The sequence below is a fragment of the Macaca fascicularis genome, chromosome 2 (assembly GCF_037993035.2).
Source record: "Macaca fascicularis isolate 582-1 chromosome 2, T2T-MFA8v1.1".
Classification (NCBI taxonomy): Eukaryota; Metazoa; Chordata; class Mammalia; order Primates; family Cercopithecidae; genus Macaca; species Macaca fascicularis.
This window is the reverse complement of record NC_088376.1, coordinates 175063373-175085310: the sequence shown is the minus strand read 5'-3', so window position 1 is coordinate 175085310 and position 21938 is coordinate 175063373. Positions and strand designations below refer to the sequence as shown.

General features: G+C 43.5%; 1 long non-coding RNA gene across 1 annotated transcript; it reads right to left on the bottom strand.

Moving 5' to 3' along the window:
* Window positions 1-283: 283 nt before the first annotated feature.
* On the bottom strand, window positions 284-12284 carry LOC141409738 (uncharacterized). The gene is made up of 3 exons (XR_012431724.1): window positions 11918-12284; window positions 2911-3047; window positions 284-2068 (listed from the first exon to the last, which is right to left on the bottom strand). It is a non-coding gene; the product is annotated as an uncharacterized lncRNA (long non-coding RNA).
* Window positions 12285-21938: the final 9654 nt, after the last annotated feature.

Genomic DNA, 21938 nt, shown 5'->3' with positions numbered 1-21938 from the left:
GCAGGTTGAGGCCAGGAGCACGTGCTGCTTGAGTGCAAAAGAGCTCCCATACCCTTCTCCCACGGCCCCTGCTGGCCCCCACGCTCCCTCTTCCTAGCCTGTTTCTCCCAGCTGATCTGCTCATTTTTCGTATCTCCAGGGATAATTATTTCTTCCAGGGCACCTTCTCTCATTCTGCAGAAATGGGTTCGGTCTTATCTCTTCTTACTCCCATGGCAACTTCTAATTTACTAACACTCAATGTCTGTGTTCCTAGCTAGATTGTAAGAGTCACAAGAGTAAGTACCAACTCAGTATGGTTTACTGCCTGGCCTGTGGTAGATAGCCTTAAATATCCTTGAGTGAATTAATAAAGGAAAACAGAAATGAAGAAAGAAAGGGAGAGAAAGAGTAAAGGAGGGAAGGAGGGAAGGGGAGAGGAAGGAGGAAGGACCCTGTTAAAATTCATTCCATCATAACCAAATAGACCATGCAGAGAACTGAAGGATGGTGTGTTCAGAGTGCTGTGGCAGCCGCCGAGGAAGAATCAGAAGTCGTTCCCATTAATATGCTATGATCTTTTTGAAAGAACAAAAAGGCAGCACCGGGGCCCACTCATTCCTATATATGTCAGCTTTGCTTTCAGCGCTATTCTTGCTAAGGTTTAAATGCCAACATCATGACCCCAAGGCCCTAGGAACTCCATACAATAAATTCCCACGAACTGACACTCTGCTACTGTTCAAGAGTGAGCCTCAAAATATCGTTCACCTGCTTTGCAAATCGACCCTCTTTTACTAATTAGGGTAGATGAATATTTTAAAATAGTCTTTCAGGAAAATATAGCAGAGTATTCCATCAGAAAACATTCTGCTTCCGTTTGCAATTCAAAATATTTGATGGGATCTGGGAATGGAGAATTTGGATTGTTCTTTTCATTCTTATCTTGACTTCAGATGAGAAGTTCTAGCAAGGGGGAGAGTGAGGTTAGAGAAAGGTGAGGATGAGGTGATAGGAGATTAGCAATGGGATTTAGCATTCAATTCAATGCAAAGAACATCTATTAAGTGCTTATTGGGTTGAGTGGATTAAAATAATTCCAAGTGTCAGACACAATGTTAATAATAAAAATGTTTTATGCAATTATGGTGCCAGGTAATAAATGATCTCATTTAATCCTATCAGCTCTGTAGTTGGTATGGCACTACTGTTATCCCAACTTCCAGATGAGAAACCAGACACAGAGATTAATTTTAAAAGTGCAGAAAAAGCCCACAAAACTTCAGAACAACCTAACAAACAAAAAACACCATTTCCAGGGACTCTTACTTATTAAATGGTGAAGCTGAGAATCCAATGTGGGCATCTGACTCAGCCTGTGTTCTTGGCCACTGTGGGAAGGGGCAGGGCAGATGGAATGGGAGGACAAAGGAATATGGGTGTGAAAGGAAAGACAGACAGAGAAGGAAGAAGGAGTGAGCAAGGCTAGACAGAAACACGTTGTCTGATGATTTGGCACCCTTTAAAACTTTGTTCTTTAAATATTTATCCAACATTTGCTTAAATGAGAGGCTGAGCTCTGCCTGGGGAAAGGGCAGCAGACAGGCTGCACTCATTTGTGCCACTGTTCTAATTTAGCTCCAACCTCAAACATCATGGCCAACTCGGCAAAACAGAAGGTCTATGGGAAACAGGGTCTACCACCTCCAAGTTGTCCCTCTCAACCTACCTCACGCCTCACTCCAGCCACCATCTATTGTTCCTCCAGCATACCCCTTGGGTGTCTCATCCCCTCACCCATCCCCAAGTATCTTAAGCTTTCCAAAAACATGCAGAAATCTCTGAGAGGAGATATTTCTCTGCTAACAATTTGATGCCAGGTTACATTTGGTGTTTCTCAGAGAAGCTGCTCCAGTGGAATGGTTCCAAGCTTATCCTTGGCCTACTTCTGAGATGAGGACAGGTGAATTGCAGAGGGTCAAGTTCAAAATCACACAGGGCATTGGGAGTCACTGAAGGTTTTAAATGGAAGTGATCTGGAGACAGTTCACAGAATCCTGCATGGGGCATGATTGGTAGGTCTGGAGAGCTGAGGGCAAGAGAAATGGAAAGAACAGTATTAGTATCTCCCAATCTCAAGGCTGCCTAAGTGCCTGACTCCTTTTCAAAAATAGCAATCATTTTTGTCACTGTGGTCACCACCATCATCATAATTTGCAGGACTCAGTACAAAATGAAAATGCAGACCCCTGAGAATTTCAAGCCAGCCACAGCAAGTGGCGGCATTTCTCAGCACAGGTCACATGCCCATGAAGCCAGTCCTTCTAGGAGTCATCTTTTCTCTGTCCTAGAATTTTCTTTCTTTCTTTTTTTTTCAGACTGAGTCTCATTCTGTCACCCAGGCTAGAGGGCAATGGCGCGATCTCGGCTCACTACAACCTCTGGCTCCCAGGTTCAAGTGATTCTCCTGCCTCAGCTTCCTGAGTATCTGGGATTACAGGCACACGCAGCCATGCTCAGCTAATTTTTGTATTTTTAGTAGAGACGAGGTTTCACCATGTTGGCCAGGCTGGTCTCGAACTCCTGACCTCAAGTAATCCTTCCAAAGGGCTGGGATTATAGGTGTGAGCCACCACACCTGGCCATAATTTTCTGTAGTAACTCAGCCACTCCCTGTTTCAACTTCTTGTTTCACTGTTTGTTGACTTTACTCTGCTTTTTTCTGCTTTATAGTTTCTGCTCACTGCCTTCTTTCTGTATGTCACCTGGCCTCTGACCTTGCTATTGACTGATGATTGTCTCTGAATATCTCATTTTCAGACTCCACATAAAAGAGGGTCTGATACATTGAAATAGACACTCTAATCTAGTGGAGATCATTTTTGTTGGCAAGAGCTCTAGCAATATTTAATCTCAAGGTCACAGACTGACCTTGACTAAGGTGTCCACTCCTGGCCAGACTGGCAAGGCACCTGGGAAGATGGAGGTCCTGGGTAGGGCAGGCACAATTGTAGGAGCCTCTTCTCCAGTGAAAAATGTAGGAATGAGTCCTCTTCCAGGCTTTAGAGCTATAAAGAACGAGAAAAACCTGGGGGCTGGGTGTGGTGGCTCAGGCCTGTAATCCTAAAACTGAGTACCCTATTTTGAAGGTTTCTTATTTTCTTTTCCTTCTGCAGCTCTTTGTATTAAGCTTTTAGTAATGCAAATGTAATCTCTACCTTCCTTTCTTTCCACCAGGTACTCCCCTGCAAGGACTGCTAGCTTACCTAATTATATGTTTGCTTAGAAGTTCCAGGGACCAAATCTTAAGACAAACAAGGTACATTCAAAATTCTCCACCAGGAGACTGCCTCAAGACAATGATTAATTTACAACCTGGTCATGCCCACAATGGTGCCAGCCAGACCACCAGATGGCCTATCGCTCAAGATAAGTCCTCAGAGCAAATCTTCTAGGCGCCACACCTCCATGCCCTTCCTGCATGCCCTGCATACCAAAATGTCCCTTCTTAAGACCCTGCTTTCTGCCCAGAAATCTGAAGTGGTTCCTTTAGAGGTGAGTCTGGTCACCTCCCCACTGCTAAGCTCTGGAATAAAGTAGCTTTCTTTTTATTGAATCTCATCCTTGTCATTTGCTTGCAAAGCTGCAAGCGGCGAGCAGCCAAGCCTGCCCTTGATAACAATCTTAGTGCTTTGGGAGGCTGAGGAGGGAGGATCACTTGAGGCCAGGAGTTCAACAGTATTGCTCACTAGACAACAGACAAGAGATAACAGAGTGAGACCCCATCTCTACAAAATATAGGAAAAAAACACAAAAAAACAATTAGCCGGGCATGGTGGCTCACTCCTATAGTTCTAACTACTCAGGAGGCTGAGGTGGGAGGATCGCTTGAGTCTGGGAGTAAGAGGCTGCAATGAGATATGATCTCAGCACTGCACTCCACCAGCCTGGGTGACAGAGAGAGACCCAGTCAAAAAAAAAAAAAAAAAAAAAAAAGGAAGGAAGGAAAAGAAAAAGAAAAGAAACACTGTAAACACTGTAGTCTTTCTTCCTGCACTCACAGGGCTTATACCCTTATTGGGGAGATAGGACATGGCTAAATCATGCTAGGAGGCATCAGGCAGAACAGAAATGAGAAATAAGAAAAGCAGCTCACTGGTTATCCCCACCCTTGAGGCCATACCCTCTCCTCCCGTGCTGGCCAGGAGGTCGGACAGCCCATGCCACCACATTCCTGCCCCACCACTTGATTGTGCTGTGTCTTGGGCATGTTCCTTCACATTTCTGTGCCTCAATGTTCTCATTTATGCAATATAAAATTAGGATATTAAGAGTACGGTCCTGATTTCACAGAGTTTTGTGAGGTTAAATGAGATAATCAGTTCCTAACTCAATAAGTGATTAGACCTAGCATTTTCTACCATAAGCCATTCTCTCTTCCTTTACTCATTTCTCCCACTGCTCTTGAAAGGGCAAATCTTACCTTTTTCCATCCAGAAGGTCGATGCTCGTTTCTGCTCCTGGGATTCTGCTCAGGGTTCATCTATCACCTAGTGTGTCCTCCCTTCTCTCAGCCCCCTTTTTAAGCGTGGTCTGTCTTCACAGCTCAATTTAAGTCCCAAGACTTTCATGAAACTTTCCTTGATTGTTTCAACCCACATACAAAGACTCATGGGGCAGGACGGGGTGTTGAAAGCACTGAGACCTCAGGGCACAGCCCCCCTTTGTAGCTCAGGAAATGGAGGCTGACAGCCTCACCTCTGTCTCTCCCCAAATCTCCTGCTTCCATCACTCATTTGTATCACCCATCATGGCATTTAATCATCCATTGCCTCGCTTCCTCCTTCTTCCTGTCATAAAAACTTCCCATCTTAGGCATCAGGCCTCAACTCAAATGACTCTCAACTAAGTCTTCCTCTCCCCAGAATAGATCAATATTACCAGTCATTCTTTCTCATCACCACCTGTTTTTCCCCTCAGCAGACTTCATCAAAAGGTGATTTAAGAATTACTGCTGTAATTAGTTGCCTAAGCTTTGGTTGTCGTTGTTTAAAAAATCAAACATTTACCAGATGCCTAGGTGCCCACTATGTGTGTGGCAGTGTGCCAACTGTGGGGATTTGATGGTGAACTGGACAGATCTGGTCCCTGCCTTCATGGATTTTATATATAGCTATGAAATTAAGAAGTGAGAATGAGCTCCTAAACCTTTTGGGAACCCTCATGGACTAGAAGGAGCTTTAAAAAAAAAAAAAAAAAGAATAGTACTGGGAATTTCCTCTACACTAACTTGAAGCCAAGTAGTGAAGTGATTTCTATAGTCAAACATAAGCTGATAGAAATATTAAGTGTTCCATGTAGCATAATAAAGAAAATGAAATACCATCTTCCTTAGTCTAGGGTCCTCTTTCAAAGGGCAAGAGTCAACATTTGTTTTAGTCTTACTTGTCTACACTGATGTAATGCTTTGTTTTTTTCCAATTATTTGTTTCACAAGAAACAATCTAGGTCTTCATTATGAAGGTGGCATGACCGCTGAACACCCAAGCAATTGTCTTCCTTTGTTAACTAATCTGAGTGCAAACAAAGCCCTTCATTTGAAGGTCAAGAGTTTCTTTTGCCCTTTATTTAAAGGAACTAACTCCTTCTGAAATGGCACTAAATTATAAGCACCCGATCCATTTAGTGTGAGATTAGTAATTTTATAGGCTCCAAATTGTCCACTTATGGGGACCTCCACCTTCTGCTAGCCTGTTTGAAAATACCCTCCTTAGAGATTACAATGTTCACATCCTTCAAATGTTATGAGGTTCCAATTGCCTAAAGGGCATTTCTGCTTAGCTATCTCCACAGGCACTTCAATAACATGTCTCAAATAAATTATGATCTGGTTACTCTCTTTTTATTCTTAATATCTGTTAATGAAACCTCCCAACTAGCAATCCGAGATGCACTCTTGACTCCTTATTCAAATACAAAATCCTGCTGTTTTTACCTAAACATCTCTCACCTCCCAGCCCCTAAACTTCTCAGCCCCTTCCTTTCAACACTCTTTCCTCTCTTGCCATACCTCCTTCCCCTGCCCTGGCTGAGACTGTATTATCTCCATTACCCTTGAAAGTACTTGAACTGTGGCTTCCTAATTTTTCTCAAGCCTTCACTTTTGTCTCTCCAATCTCACACTCCCATTGCACCCGAATGATCTGTTCGCAATTCCTATCTTGTCACTTCTTTCTTTAAACCCCTTCGGTGGTTCCAATCATCACCCAGCAGTTTTTCTCAAGGGAATGGAGCTCTTTTATAATTTGGGGAGGGACAAGAACATCTTGCTTGTGCTGGACTGTCCATCACACTGAAAGACAGTAAGCTTGCCTGGCTGCAAGGCCACTAAATGCCGACACACAAATTTCCAAACATGCCCTACGCTGCCTCAGCTGATAATAATCTCTAAGAGAAAAGTGTGTGCTTCCTAATATAGCCTGCAAAGCCCTCCAACACCTGGCCCTTTTCTCAGCTTCCAGCCTTCCTCACTCTTGCCTCACACTGATTCCCTGTGAACAGTGGACTGCTGTGCTGTTCTCCCTGCCTGATGCCTCGTCCAGCTTCCTCCCCCAGATGATGTCTTCTCATTCTTCAAGACTCAGTTCTTGGTCTCCTTGAACAGGTTCCCTTTCCTTGTCTCCATGACTGCCCTTCCTCCCACTACCTGAGCACCGATTAGACAGGTGTGTCTCCCAGCTCATGCTAACTTCTAAATGCCTCTAAAGGTTCATGTTAACTAAACTCATAAGGCATTAATAAATATAAATCTGCATAGCTGTTTGTTAATTTTCATGAGAAATTAACATGAGGAACACCCCTCATGTCAAGTAACGATGCCCTGTTTATGCTTGAAGGGTCCACGGGTATTTCTGAGGAAAGTGTGGCAGAGGCAGATGCACTTTTCAGGTGTGGCATCAAGGAGGTACTTGCTGTCTGTATTAGCTTCCTAGGGCTTCCATAACAAATTAAAACAACCATAACGTATTCTGCACAGTTCTGGAGGCCAGAAGTTGGAAATCAGGGTTCAGCAGGGCTGCGCTTCCTTTACAGGCTCTAAGGGAGCATCTTCCCTTGCCTCTCCCAGCTTCGGTGGCTCCAGGCCCTTGGTTTATGGCTCTACAACTCCAATCTCTGTCTCCACATGACCTTCTTGCCTTCTCTGTGTCTTTTTTTTTTCTTGTTTCTTATAAAGACATGTGTCACTGGATTTAGGGCCCACCCTGATGATGATCTCAACTCCAGATCCTTAATTATATCTGACAGGACCCTTTTTCCAAATAAGGTCACCACGACAGGTTCTGGGGGTTAGGAGGTGGATCTATCTTTTTTGGGGGGCACTATCCAATCCACTACAATCTCCAACACATTTGTGGGATCCTCTTCATAGCAGAGCTGTGTTAGACCAGGTGACCTGAATATTGGCTTGAATATTGGGATGGGTCACTGAGAATTAGGCTACCTTGTCACCTGGCAATGATTGGAAATACCCATGGCCAAGCTCTTTGTCTTTTACTTTACTTTCCCTATACTGGCACAGCTCACTTTCTCTCTGAGTATCCTTCAGTGTTAATTTATGGAGAGTCTTTTAAGCCTCTCCCTGAATGAGATGCTGAGGTTGCTATAGAAGAAGCCTAATGGATTTCCTCATCTTCCTGGGGCCAACCTTCCTCTTAAGAAAGATGATGATTACTTGTCATAATGAATGGTAAAGAAAAGTGGTGGCTTCAGAAAGGGAGCATGGCTAGGCTTTGTCAGACTCAATTTCCTGAGCGGTAAAGGGAGGCTGCACCCTGAGGTCTACATGTTTTCAACACCGGGTACTTCTCTGCAAGTCTCTCTGTGTGAATGGAAACAATCAAGGAAAAATTTCACGAAAGCCTTGGGTCTTAAGCTGAGTCATAGAGTTAGATCAGGCTTCAACAGGGAAGAAAGACAAGGAAAGCCAGTCCATCCAGCCTGAACAAACATATGGGGACAGGAGGGGGAGGGGTATCTAGAGGAAAAGGACTAGAATTCATCTGCTCTAGAGGAGGAGGCAGAACTGGTTTGGGAACAGAGGGGCAGGGTTAGGATATGAAACAGTAGGAGATAAGGATGGAAAAAACCACAGATGCGCAGGGCTTAGAGGCCAGTCTGCTGCAAATGTGGAGTCATAGAGCCATTGAAAGAGTTTCCAGACAGGAGGAGAAATAGGAGTCGAGGTTATTAAAGTGGTATTTGTTTCTTCAAAAAAGTATTTAAGGCACGAAGAAAGGGTGAGACCAGGAACGAGAAGCCAACTCAGGATACTGTGACAGTTGCCCAGGTGTATGACAGGGTGGGACTTGGAGTAAGGTAATGATAAGGCTAGAAACCTATGTGAGTTGTTGATTTATTAATTGGTCTCTTTAAAGAGAGAGAAATCTCAACTCGTGAGTTAGGAGGCTGAGGGACACCTAGAAATCGGGACATTTGGGAGTCGAACTTGAACGTGTTGAGTTGTGGTAATGTCAGGACATTCAAATAGAAATGTCCAGCTGTTTGTTAGAGACAGCTCATTGCTGCCCTGCCACTGCCACAGCAGTGTCCTGTCACAGTCTGTCCTGATGGGCTGTCTCTCCATTGCTCCTGGGAAGACAGCCTCCTGTTAACTCCACGAAGGCATTCTCTGTCTTATCTTGAATGTGACCTTTTCCTTAATTTATAATAGTGGCTCCTGAATCTTTTGTTGTGTTAGCATCCATTCTCCACTCTCTAGTGGTTGAAAAAGAGGCACAAGGGGAGGTCAGGGCAGCGTCCATTTATCTATTTGTTCAGCAGATATTTATTGAGTACTTCTTACTTTGTCTCAGGTACTATGATAATCACGGGGCATCTAAGAGTCAGTAAAACCAACCTGGCCCCCTTCAAGGTGGGGCAGATAGATGGCAAACAAGGGTGAAAAGTGCAAGAAAGGAAAGTGCAGGATTCTTAGAGCATAACACAAGGAAGCCAAATAACTCTGGAGTGGGGGGGCTCTTCACTCTGCAGGTGCCTGCTAAGGAAGCAGAATTTAAGTGGAGCCCTATGGAGTTATTCAGGGCAGGGCTGCAGGATGGCACAACTCCAGGGGGCACCTCATACATCACAGTCTGTCAATGGGCCCCTGGAGATGTGCAAGAAAATGGCCTAGGATAAGGGCTGGGAAATAAGGTGGGGCATGGGGCAGGGTTGGACTTTTTGACCAGAGGAGAATCTTGGGGAACTCATTGCAGCTCAAGTCTTACAGGGACCTCTAAGCTGATCAGAGTTGATACCAACTCGTGCTAACTAAACTCATAAGGCATTAATAAATATAAATCCGCATAGCTGTTTGTTAATTTTCATGAGAAATTAGAGTATATCTGTCATGCAGACCAGAGATTGACAGCTTTGAGGTGCTGACTCATACTAACTAAACTCCCAAGACATGAATATATGCAAACCAGCATGCTGGCTTGTTAATTTTCCATGAGAAACAGAGTCTATCTGTCAAGTAGACCAGAGATTGACAGCCCATCCTCTCCCTGTGTGAGGGGCTCCCTGGGAAGCCCAATTATCCCAGGGTTTCGTGGTGAGCCTGAAATCAGAGGAAAGAGCAGTTATTACACGACCTGAAGATTTACAAACCTAAGGTTCTGTGCCTGATGCATCCGCCGCCTGCTGGGGACAGGCTCAGGGGGCTTGTCAGGGGAAAGGGGCAATGTGGGGTCTCTGCTCACAGGAACCTCTTTGTGCCCCTCTGTGCCAAAGCTCATTTAGTCTCCTGATTCTCATACTCTTGAGACAGAGTAGGAACAAGACTTGGCCTTGTTACCGGTGGTGAATCCGACTGCTCTGCAGCAAACTCGATCCTTGCCTCCTCAGAGGAAGGAATTTGGCCAAGGGGCAGAAGTAGGTTTAAGGCAGAGGCAGAGACCGAGGCAAGTTTTAGAGTAGGAGTGAAAGTTTATTAAAGAGTTTAAGAGCAGGAACCAAAGGAAGTAAAGTACATTTGGAAGGGGGCCAAGTGGGTAACTTGAGAGATCCAAGTTCCCTGTTTGGCCCTTGACTTGGGGTTTCATACATTGACATGGTTCCAGGGTTTTCATTTCTCTTCCCTTGATTTTTCCCTCGGGATGGGCTGTCTGACTATGCAGAGGCCTGCCAGCACTTAGGAGGGGCCGCACATGCAGTGTGTTTACTGACACGCCCACTTGAGGTGCTTTTCCCTTAGCAGCTGAGCATTCCTAGAGGAAGGTCATAGACCAGTTAAATTCTGCCATTTTGCCTCTTAGTGCACATGCTTGAGCCCACTTGCCCAGCTCATGAGATCTTAGCAGGAAGCTGCTGATCGTGAGCATCAGGCATTTTCTATAGGGAGACTGTCTTTCCTTGTCACCAACTACCTGACCATCACCTGATGATCACCCAACATTCCTTGCGGTGGGGGCCTCTCCTGCCCTGCTCCTGTCTGCCTACCTACCTAGTCTAACAGCTTCAGGACACTTCCACTAGAGCATTCTTGCATGCATTCCCACTGACCACAAGCCCTACACCACTACCTCACTGCCTTTTACTTAAAGATGTCTGGGAACTGGCCTTAGGAAATCCAGATACACAAACCAAGGTTGTGTAATGTTTCACCTCAGAAAGGAATGCTGAACAACTTATTTACAGCCTTGTTGCTGCTGGCCAGACCATTGGGTGGCCCGTTACTCAAGATAACCATTGAAACCAAATATGGTGACCTGCATACCCTACCCTTCAGTGCTTTGCCCTTCCAAGTCCAGCCTGCATACTCTACTCCTGATGTCATTTCCTGTGTTTTGCCTAATAAAAAAGCCCAAGCATCTCTTTTTGGAGAGCCAGAGAATTCTCTCTCTCCTGTGCTGCCACCCTTATGTCCAGACATAAACTCCAATGAAGTCTTGTCTGAGAAAACTCTTTTGGCTTCATGTCAATTAGTGCACTGAGAGTCCAAGAACCCTCGTTAACACTCTTCTTTTCAATGTGTGGATGCTAACTGGAGCCTGGGATTAGCCTATTGACCTCACACAACTGTATAAAATCAATGTTTGTGTTGATTTTAAGAATTTAAAATTAACAGGGGCAACTCATTGTTCAGGTTCTTGGTGGCACCTTCCTGCTGTCCTCAGTCCTACCCACACTTACAAGCTAATTTGGTATCATGGATTGTCAGTAACAGCTTTATGGTTTTAGAGAACGCTGAATGCAAATCAGCCTGTAACCAGGTAAAATGCAGGGTAGCTTTGGCCATTGTGTAAGTCATTTTGCTAGGATTAGAACTCACACCTACAGACTTCCTGCCCCGCTCTGCTGGTGCTGTGAAGGCCTGACTAAACACTACCCTACTACTGTGGGGGCAGGGTGCCTAGGCTCTGGCCTGATCTACACTGGTCCCTCCTCAATCTGGATACTCAATGTGGTGGCAGAGTAACAGCCCCCCAAAGACCTCCACATGCTAATACGAACCTTATATGGCAAAAGGACCTTGCGGATGTCATTAGATTAATCAAGTCTTGAGATGGGGAGATGATTGTGGATTATATGGACCCAATGTAATCTCAAGGGTCCTTATAAGGGAGAGGAGTTAGATGAATGAAAGAATGAGATGTGAGGGTGAATGTCGAGGTCAGAGGTTTGAAGATGCTATTCTGCTGGCTCTGAAGATGGAAGAAAGGGCCATGAGCCAAGGAACATGGCAGCCTCTAGAAACTGGAAAAGGCAAGGATACAGATATTCCTCTAGAGCCTTCAGAAGAGACACAGCCCTTCTGATGTCTTGATTTTAGGACTTCTGACCTACGGAACTGCCAGATAATGAATTTGTGTTGTTTTACCCGCATCTCAACAATTGGAAATGGATACAGTTGGCTTCTCCTGTCTTCAGGACTTACCTAGCCATGTTCACCTTGCTCTTGAGAGCCCCATCACTCCATACACATGAGAGTCTGTTGGTGGGAGACAAGTCATCAGAATTTGTGCAGCGTGGAGAGTTACATTTCTCACAAGCTGTGCAGTGTTAAATGCCCCAGCTCATTGCTCCTCATGCATAAGTGGTGATTCCATGCCCTGGGCCAAAAATACAGTTCCATTGTCACCGCCTGTGTCCAACACAGCTCTCCTGGGGTGCTGATGAAGATGTTGGCTTTCTTTGAAGCTAGTCATTCAGATCAGCTCTATGGGGGCCGTATGCAAGATGAGAAATAGATCCAAGATCCTCATCATCATGCAGGTTTTGTATCAAAATGCACAATGAACTGACTGGAACAGGAAATAATTAATCAGGACATTACAGAGCAGTTAAGTATAATTAATTCATACAAAAGAATGTGAGTGTGCAGTTTTAGCTGCTAGAGTGATTTTATTTCCCTGCAAATTTAGTTCAAGATAAACAAACATCAGAATAGTCTTTTCAGGTTTTTCATGACTCATGGGTTATTTCCTCCTTTCTAGTTACCAAAAATATTATTAAACTTATACACTAGCACCGCCAAGTTGATCATATTTTAGAAAAAACTCCTTGCTCATAGTAAATGGGAAATTAACTCTATCATAGAAGTCACTTTCCACATATGTTAATATCTGTGTGAGTATGTGTGCGTGAGGCAGAAACCTAGCACTTACTGCAGAATAAAAACTGGAGGGAAATTTTGATTTCTGCCCAAATATCTTAAAATCTAAGCAGAATGCATAAAAAATTATGTTGTGAAAACACTATCTGAGAATGCAACTTAATCTCAAGGGTAAACTTTATTGATATTGTGTGGGTTTTCCTTTCCTCTTTTTTTTCTCTTCTTGGAGCTGGGAGCTCTTTATAAGAAGAGAGGTGAAAAATGTCAGGCAATATGGGTTGGTGATAGTAGCAGCATTATTGGTCTTCTACCAGTTCTCCTGTCATAGTCGGGACACTCAAAAAGCCAAAAAGACATGCCCTGTGAGCAGAACTTAATGTAGAGGTAGAAAAATTCATCATGCAGGAGTGTTGGAGGGAATATTTTCTTCTCTTTGTGGCTCCAGAGAACACAGTGTGTTCTGTCGAGCTAGAAAAAATAGAATTGGGCTGGTGTGATGGATGATGAGTGTTTGGAAGTGCCAATCCATCAAGGCCACAATAGAAAAGGCAGGGCTCCTGATGGCTTTCATCAGGCCAGTGTGCTTCTCTCCTCCAATGGATCACTGTAGGATATTGATTCACTTCCAAGATTAACCGGATCACACATTACAACCAAAGGGCTGTTTGACTACCTATGTCACATAATGTTTTATTATGTGACAAATATAGACATGCTCCAATTTCTGATCTAATTCACAGGGTAATGATGCTCCAGTTTCTTAAGCCATAATTCTTGTATTTGGAATCAGTCTAGTTCCCAAGAACTTCAGTTTGATGCTCTTCAAGTTCTACCTTCACTATAGGATGTGGTTTTCAAGATGAAAGTTATGACCCACCCATGGGTTTTGAAATAAATGTAGTAGGCTACAACCAGTATTTTTTTTAACAAAGGAATAGAATAGAAAAGAAAATATCAGGATATATAATACATGGAAAGCATGATAATATGTAAAACTTTGGTTTCAAAGATAATATGTGTGTCTATTTATATATCTATTTCATACCATACATGCTGACTACATACCTACATGTTTGTGTGTACTTGGTTATGATAAAAATTTATTAAATGATGGTAAAAACATGTTTGAAAAAACAAATAATTCAATCTAAAAATGAGAAAAGCATCTCAATAGACATTTCTCAAAAGAAGACATACAAATGGTCGACGAGAATATGAAAACATGTTCAACATCTCTATTAGGGAAATGTAAATCAAAATCACATGAAATATCATCCAACTCCCATTAGAATGGCTGCCATCAGAAAGACAAAACAACAACAGCAACAACAACAAAAACCAAGTGTCAGTAAGGATGTGGAGAGAAGGGAATTCTTATATTACATTTTTGGTAAGAATGTAAATTAGTACAGCCATTATAGAAAACAATATGGAGGTTTCTCAAAAACCTAAAAACATAACCGCCGTATGATTCAGCAATGCCACTACTTCCCCAAAGGGAAGGAAATCAGTAATGGAAAAGACATCTGCATTGCCATGTTTATTCCAGCACTATTCACAATAGCCAAGGTATGGAGTCAACCTAAATGTCCATCAACAGAAGAATGAATAAAGAAAATGTGGCATGTATACACAATGGAGTACTATTCAACCATATAAAAGGAATGAAACTGGGCGGGGCATGGTGGCTCACGCCTGTAATCTCAGCACTTTAGGAAGCCGAGGTGGGAGGATCACCTGAGGTCAGGAGTTCAAGACCAGCCTGACCAACATGGAGACACCCCATCTCTACTAAGAATATACAATTAGTCAGGCATGGTGGTGTATGCCTGTAATCCCAGCTACTCGGGAGGCTGAGGCGGGAGAATCGCTTGAACCCGGGAGGCAGAGGTTGCAGTGAGCCGAGATCGTACCATTGCACTCCAGCCTGGGCAAGAAGAGCAAAACTCCATCTCAGAAAAAAAAAAAAAAAGGAATGAAATCCTGAATCCTGTCATTTGTGACAACCTGGATGAGCTTGGAGGACATTATGTTAAGTGAAATAAACCAGGAACAGAAAATATATGTTCTCTCTCATACATGAGAGCTAAAAAAAGTTGGTCTCTTGGAAGTAGAGAGTAGACTAGTGGTTATTAGAGGCTGGGAAGCATAGTGGGAGAGGTTGGTTAACAGACACAAAATTACAGATAGATAGGGGAATAAGTTCTAAGTGTTCTATAGAACTGTAGAGTGAATATAGTTAACAATAATTTATTGTATATTTTTAAAAATCTAGAAGAGAGGATTTTGAATGTTACCAATACAAAGAAAAGATCAATGTTTTAGGTAATAGATACGTCAATTACCCTGATCTGGTTATTACACATTATATACATGTATTCAAATAGTGCTCTGTATCCCATAATATGTGCAATTATTATATGTCAACTAAAAATAAAAGGAAAAACATTTGAAGGCTTGCACTGTATGTTTTGAGCCATTCTAATGCCTGAATCACTTACAGAGAGATGCAGAATGTGATGAAGCTAGTCTGAACTGAGAAAAGAGATGGCTAGAGCCAAAAAAAGAAAGGGACATATGGAAGCATACTCACAGTGGCTACTCAGCTCCCTACCATTGCCTCTGACGAGTTGAGGTCCCCAGGAGGTCTCCTTATACACATCGTTCTTCCGTGATTGCCTGTGAGATACCTCTTTCCTTTCTTTCCTATCTGTATACACAGCATGAGTTTCCATATGCTAAATGGGACATAACATGATTGATTAACTAGGAGACATGTGTAGACCCTCTTATGACCCACACAGAAGTAGAGTGTGTGGGCAGAGAGAAAGGCCTGTTGCATAAGTGCCACAGCCTCTTTGTTGTGCTAAAAGTAATGGAAATGTCTAAGAAGTATTGTGATGGCCTCAGACATCATTCCTGAGCAAGAGCTAGATGGAATCACACTCCACATTTTTACGTTTACAATTCCAGTGTTCTAGCTATATACTTGAAACTATAAACAATGCTTTTGTTATAGAGATTCCTGCAGTCCCCCTGCCCCTCTTTTTTTTTTTTTTTTTTTGGTTAACTGAAACAAAAGTGTGTATAATGCTGTTTTTGTTAAGGTAAGGTTGCCTGGGCACACCACCCTCACATCACTGCAGAACACACTATACTAGCGCCTACAGTCGTTTGGGCCAACCCAAGGGAATTGCTCTCCCTTGTAATCGTAATGACCTAAAAGTGAACAGGTAACATACCCAACATCTCCGATTCATTATTTTTAATGTATATTTTTTTGGTAGCTTTAGTATGGGGCAGTCACATCAAAGGTGCTTGTTATAACCTAAGCAATCATCCTCAATAGCTGATAACATCCAAAGAGAGAGACAACCAGACATCATGCACCTTCTGATTACAGTACCAAAAAATGCAAACTAAGTCTGCACAACCTCCGGCTCTAAGTACCAATGCCCAGGAAACACAGGAGAAAAGGAAACGTCCTAAACAATGTTATTATGGGAATGCCATTAACCAAAGCCAACATGTGGGAGACTACCAGACAAGATTTAGTTCCTTTAACAACATTAACAACACAGCAAACAGGGAAAAAGAGGATGGAGCTTTCATGCCTCAGGGATACTGAGGCAAATAAACTGTCAGTAAAGAAAAGACAGCAAGGTAGAAAGAGGCTATCTATAGGATAATTAGGAAAATGTAAATACTAAATGAATATCTGACAATATTACAGAATTATTAATATTGGTTTTTAGGGAGCTGTGATGATTCTTAGGGAGCTGTCATGATGCTGTCATAGTTGCTTTTAAAAAGGCCACTCTTTGTCTTTTACAGATCCACACTGAAATGTTTACTGATGAAATGCTCTCTAACATCTGGGATTTCCTTCAAAATTATCTGGGGCAGAGAGGGAGTGGGTAGGGGCAGAGGAAATAAGATAGGACGTAAGTTGAAAATACTGAAGCTGAGTGAAGGGAGTTCATTGTAATACACTCCACACTTTGGTATATGTTTGAAGATTTCCCTAATAAAAAAAATTCAGTGTCTATTTTACAGATGTATTTGTCATTTCAACAAACATATATTGAAATCATGTTGCACACTACGGATTGGAGACATATAAACAAATTAGCATTCTGGCCAGACTGTTTATCATTACTTCTTATTTCCTCTTTGTAAGATGCCACTTGTCTGGGCAAGGTAGCACATGCCTGTAATCCCAGCTCTTTGGGAGGCTGCAGTGGGACCATCACTAGAGGTCAGCACTTGGAGACCAACCTGGGCAACACAGTGAGACACCATCTCTACAAAAAGTAAAAATAAAAAAATTAGCCAGGTATGGCATCATGTGCCTATAGACCCAGCTACTCAGGAGGCTGAGGTGGGAAGATAACCTAGTCCCAGGAGTTCGAGTCTGCAGTGAGCTAAGAAGATGCCACTGCACTCCTCCCTGGGTGACAGGGCGAGACCCTGTCTCTATAAAATAAAATAAAATGCCATTTATTTTAAGACACACAATTATATTAATTGCAGCTTTTGAAGTCTCCCGAAGGTCAATGCTCACTTAGAGTGGGAGAGGGGAAAAAAAGACCACCATGTTCAAATTAAACATTGATTTTAAGGCACATCCTAGTTTCAGACTATCCAAACTATGTATCTTGAGATCAAGGAAGAATGGTGATTCTCACTTTCTTTTGGATCTATAGTAAATATCTAGTTATAAAATCCAAGTGTATCCTAAGGGAAAATATTGTGTTCAGTGTAACTGGGGTTTTGATCCTATAGTTTTTTCTTTCTTCTTCTTTTTTTTTTTTTTCCAATGTGTCAGAATCTAGCCATCAAGTTGAAATAGGTTAATCTGAACTTATCACCAGCAGATGCATCTCAGTCATCTGGAAGAAAATGCTGTTATAAGAAGTAACTCTGGGTATGTGCTTCAAGAATGCAGTTGTGGAAACCATGTTTGCAGCTGTTTTAAACTGTTTCCCAGGAGTCAAGGAAAATTCAAGAGTCTGAGACCAAATGGTACCTTCAGCACAGTCTTCCTTGGCACAGCTGTGGAGAACAGGGCCAGGGCTTTGAGTCAGAGGAACTGGGTTGAAACCTGCGTGTATTGGTTGCCAACCTGGTGACCTTGGATATCCTTTTAATTCTCTGAACCTTATATTCCCCCTGGATAAAATATATCTGATGAAACCTGCTGTTGCGTGTTCTGGGATTTAAATGAGTAACACCATACCTAAAGCATTTGGTGCAGTGTTAGGACGTGTAGAAGCTTAAGTTGTTATTCTTCTTAACATTTTCCTGGAACCAGGGTGAGGCTCCCCGAGCATGTGACTTTTTAGCTCCGTCTGATGACTGGTCCCTGCAGTTAACTGATCGTTCTACAAAGCAACCATTTGCTGAATTCATTGCCAAAGAATCGATACAGGTGAGATCTCAGCTCAAGCTGCTATATCAAAATACTATCGACTGAGTGGCTTAAACCACATTTATTTCTTACAGCTGTGGAGGCTGGGAAGCCCAAGCTGAAAGTGCTGGCAGATCCTGTGTCTAGTGAGGGCTGTCTTCTTGCTGTATCCTCACATGGTGGAGAGAGAGGTCTCATGTTTTTCCATTTCTTTAATGAGGGCATTCATCCCGTCATGAGGGCCCCACCCTCACCCTCATCACTTAATCTAACCCGGTGACTCCCAAAGCCCCTACCTCCAAGTACCATGAGGATTAGGGTTTCTACATATGAACTGAGGGGAGGAAGACACAAACATTTAGTCTATAGCAGGTGAACTGGCTGCTTCCATCCTGGCTTGGAACTTCAGACACAGAAGCCTTGGGACTTTCTCAGGACTTTCTCCAGGTCTGACTCATGCTCAGCAAACAAGCATCTCTGTGGATCATGTGACCTTAGCCAGAGATGTTGGTGTAACTGTGTGTTGATCTAGGTACCTAGCCCATGCTAGGTGCTCATCAAGTAGCTTTAGTGAGTGACTGTGACTGAAAAGGCATCCTGGGCTGTGCTTTCACACCACCGGTGCCAATGCTGTGCATTTGTTCTTTTTCCAGGTTTTTTTTTTTTTTTTTTTTTTTGAGATGGAATCTTGCTTTGTCTCCCGGGCTGGAGTGCAGTGGTGCGATCCTGGCTCACTGCAACCTCCGCCTCCCAAGTTCAAGCAATCCTCCTGCCTCAGCCTCCCAAGTAGCTGGGATTATAGACGTGCACTACCTTGCCCTGCTAATTTTTGTATTTTTGGTGGAGATGGGGTTTCTCCAGGTTGGCCAGGCTGGTCTTGAACTCCCGACCTTAGGTGATCTTCCTACCTCTGCCTCCCAAAGTGCTGGGATTACAGGTGTGAGCCACCATGCCTGGCCTCTAGGATGTTTATATGCTCTCTATGCACCATGATATTAGCGCCCTGGCAGAGCAGTCTCAGTTCCACTTCTGAGCTGGGATGAGTATTTAACTCCTTCCCCATCCCCTCCCTGAAGGGAACTAGGCAGCACTACAGGGCCAGAGGCAGAAAATGGGGAGGGCTTCTCACCTGTCCTTGTCCATGAATAGCCAATGCTCTGCTGAGGACTCCAGGAACCCACTCTTCATGATCAGCCTCAATTGGCAGTGGCCATCTCCTCTGGCAGCAAGCACCAGTGGATTTCTCTTCCTGCCCACATCTGCTAGATGAGGGTGACCCCCTGGAGAGAGGCTGGGAGAAGCTAGCCAGCCTGTAACCAGTGAGCCAGTGTGTGTGCATATTGTATGCATGCTGGGGGCAGAATTGGGTGTGGGGAAGGGCACCTTGCTTTCCCCAGGTGAAGAAGCAAGGAAATGTGTCCTTCCCAACCTTCTTTCTAGACCAGCTAATACTCCACTTCCACCCTTTGGGCAAGACACTTATCTGTCTGAGCCTGAATTCCCTCATGTATATGAAAGATGGAGAAGACCATCATAGAAATTCATGTTTATTAGTATTCCAAGCAAAAGAGCTAAAGGTTAGTCTCTCAAATTCCTACCCCTTTGAAGACTGATGGATAAGAGTCTTTAAGTTTACTGCAGGTGATTAAGCATGTAAGGGCTAAAGACAGCAGAACTTTTGCCAAAGTAGGTGCCACGGTAATTCTGCCATGACCTATGTAACAGGAAATGGGTGGATTAATAGTTGCAGACTATCTACAGATTTCCATCCTCTAAGTCTTCCAGGCAGAGGCTACAAAATAAAATACGCTTAAGAGCCAGGCAGGTAATGAGAGTGAGTGGTGCATGCCAGGGGTTTGCATGGTAAATATTAGCACTATTCCTTGCTTCCACAAAGGCACTTTCTGCACTTGCTGGTAAAACACACAGTCCTCTGGGTATATGTTTTGTTTTCTCACATTTTGTAGATTCATGAGCACAGATAAATATTTCTCCACTACTAGCAAAACACTAAAATATAGGCTCAAGTAGCAACTGTGGAAGGAGCCCTGGAGAATTGGGAAGCATATGCACTCTACCCAAAGAGGACCGAAGCTGTGCAACTCTAGCTCACCGTTAGGGGAGGGGAGTAATGTGGGCCCAGTGTAGCCAGATCCTCTACTTCTTTATTAACAGAAACTGGAAATTCAGATTTTTTAAAATGTAGAGTCTCCTGCTTTTGCTGTTTTTCTTCTTTTTCCCTTTTAACGGTGCACATGTATTTTTTTAAAACTTTGTGCACACCAAATAAAACCCACCTGCCGGTGGCCTGTCAGCCTCTTACCTTCCACACAGCACACTGAATTTTGAAGGGTTCTTGCTGAATCGCTCTGAATCTGACATTCTGGGTAACCTCCTCATGCAACTGGGAGCCTTTGGAATCTTCACAACCAAGAGGGCCGTGTCTTTGACCTTGATTTAGGCCTCGTGTCTTCAGGGCATGCCAAGGGGCTGGTGCAGGCTGGACAGAGGTGTGATCTCCTTTTCTCAGCATAATAATTTCCTTCCTGGGGTTTTCATATCACTCTGAGGCAGGAGCTGGGGTGTTGGCTTCTTCTGAAGGTCACTTTCTGGCCTTTGCCTGGGTGGAGATTAGAGAAGAAAGGCAATCCTGGAAACCTGATCAGCTTCCCGGGAGAGATGATAGGCAAGTAGCGCTGGGCGAGCCATTGAGGCATCTGGGCCAAGTCCTTCATTTTACAGACAAACAAGCTGAGATGCAGGAAGCCACAGCATCTTCTCTGGGTCCCCAGTTCATCAGCAACAGCTAAGGGGTGAGATCCCGTGTTTCCCGCCCCACCACCCAACGCTTCATCCACTGTGCTTTTTGGCCTCTGCCTCTACAAAGCACACTCAGCCCCTCCCAGCCATCTCTGGAGTTTAGTTGGGATTTGAACTGACTGAATGATGGGACTTCACTACTAAGCCTGAGGACCTAGGTAAGGCCAAAGGAAAAGTTGAGGAAGGGAGAGGAAGAATTGGAAACACTCGTTTTCCTCTGGCTGTGAGCAGAATTCACCTGAGATCCACCCGGAAAAGGGTCTGTTGCTTATTTTGTCACCAGGGTCTGGAGTCGCCCATGTCCAAAGTGCCTATCAGGTCATGAGGGACAGACCTGGCAGTGGCATTTCCATGGCTCTCCACCAATTTTCATTGGCCTGTTGCTTGATTCAAACGAGCACCTTTCTCACTGCCAGCGAAGGGTCTGCTCCCCTCTGGCAGGTGTCCTGACAGAAAAAGCTTGGCTGAAAGAATTGTTTGTCCTGTGATTTCTGACATACGATTTGCTATTTAATCCTAAGTAGCTATTTTTTTTAATCAAAAGTTTCAGGTTTCTCCCAACACCACCCTTAAAAAAAAAAAACTCTTAAAAAATGGGGAAATGTATGGATTTAATATTTTTCTTTTCCTGCTTATGACTGGGGGAAAAAAAGTTTAACATTTGTTGAGCTCCTAGTTATATTCCACTAGGCTCTTTTATATACATTATTTTATGTAGTCTTCAAAATATTTCCAGGGCCAGGCATGGTGGCTCACACCTGTAATGCCAGCTGTTTGGGAGGCCAAAGCAGGAGGATTGCTAGAGCCCAGGAGTTTGAGGCCAGCATGGGCTACATAGTAAGACCCAGTCTGTATGTCTCTACAAAATGTTTTTTAAAAAATTAGCCAGTATACTGGTGCATGCCTGTAGTCCCAGCTACTTGGGAGGCTGAGGCAGGAGGATTGCTTGAGCCCAGGAGATCAAGGCTGCAGTGAGTCATGATCATGCTATTACACTCCAGCCTTGGTGACAGAGCAGTACCCTGTTTCAGGAAAAAAAAAAAAAAAAAAAAAAAAAAAATCCAGAATGTATGTATCACTATTTTAAAAAATGTCCTATGTAATAAATGAGGG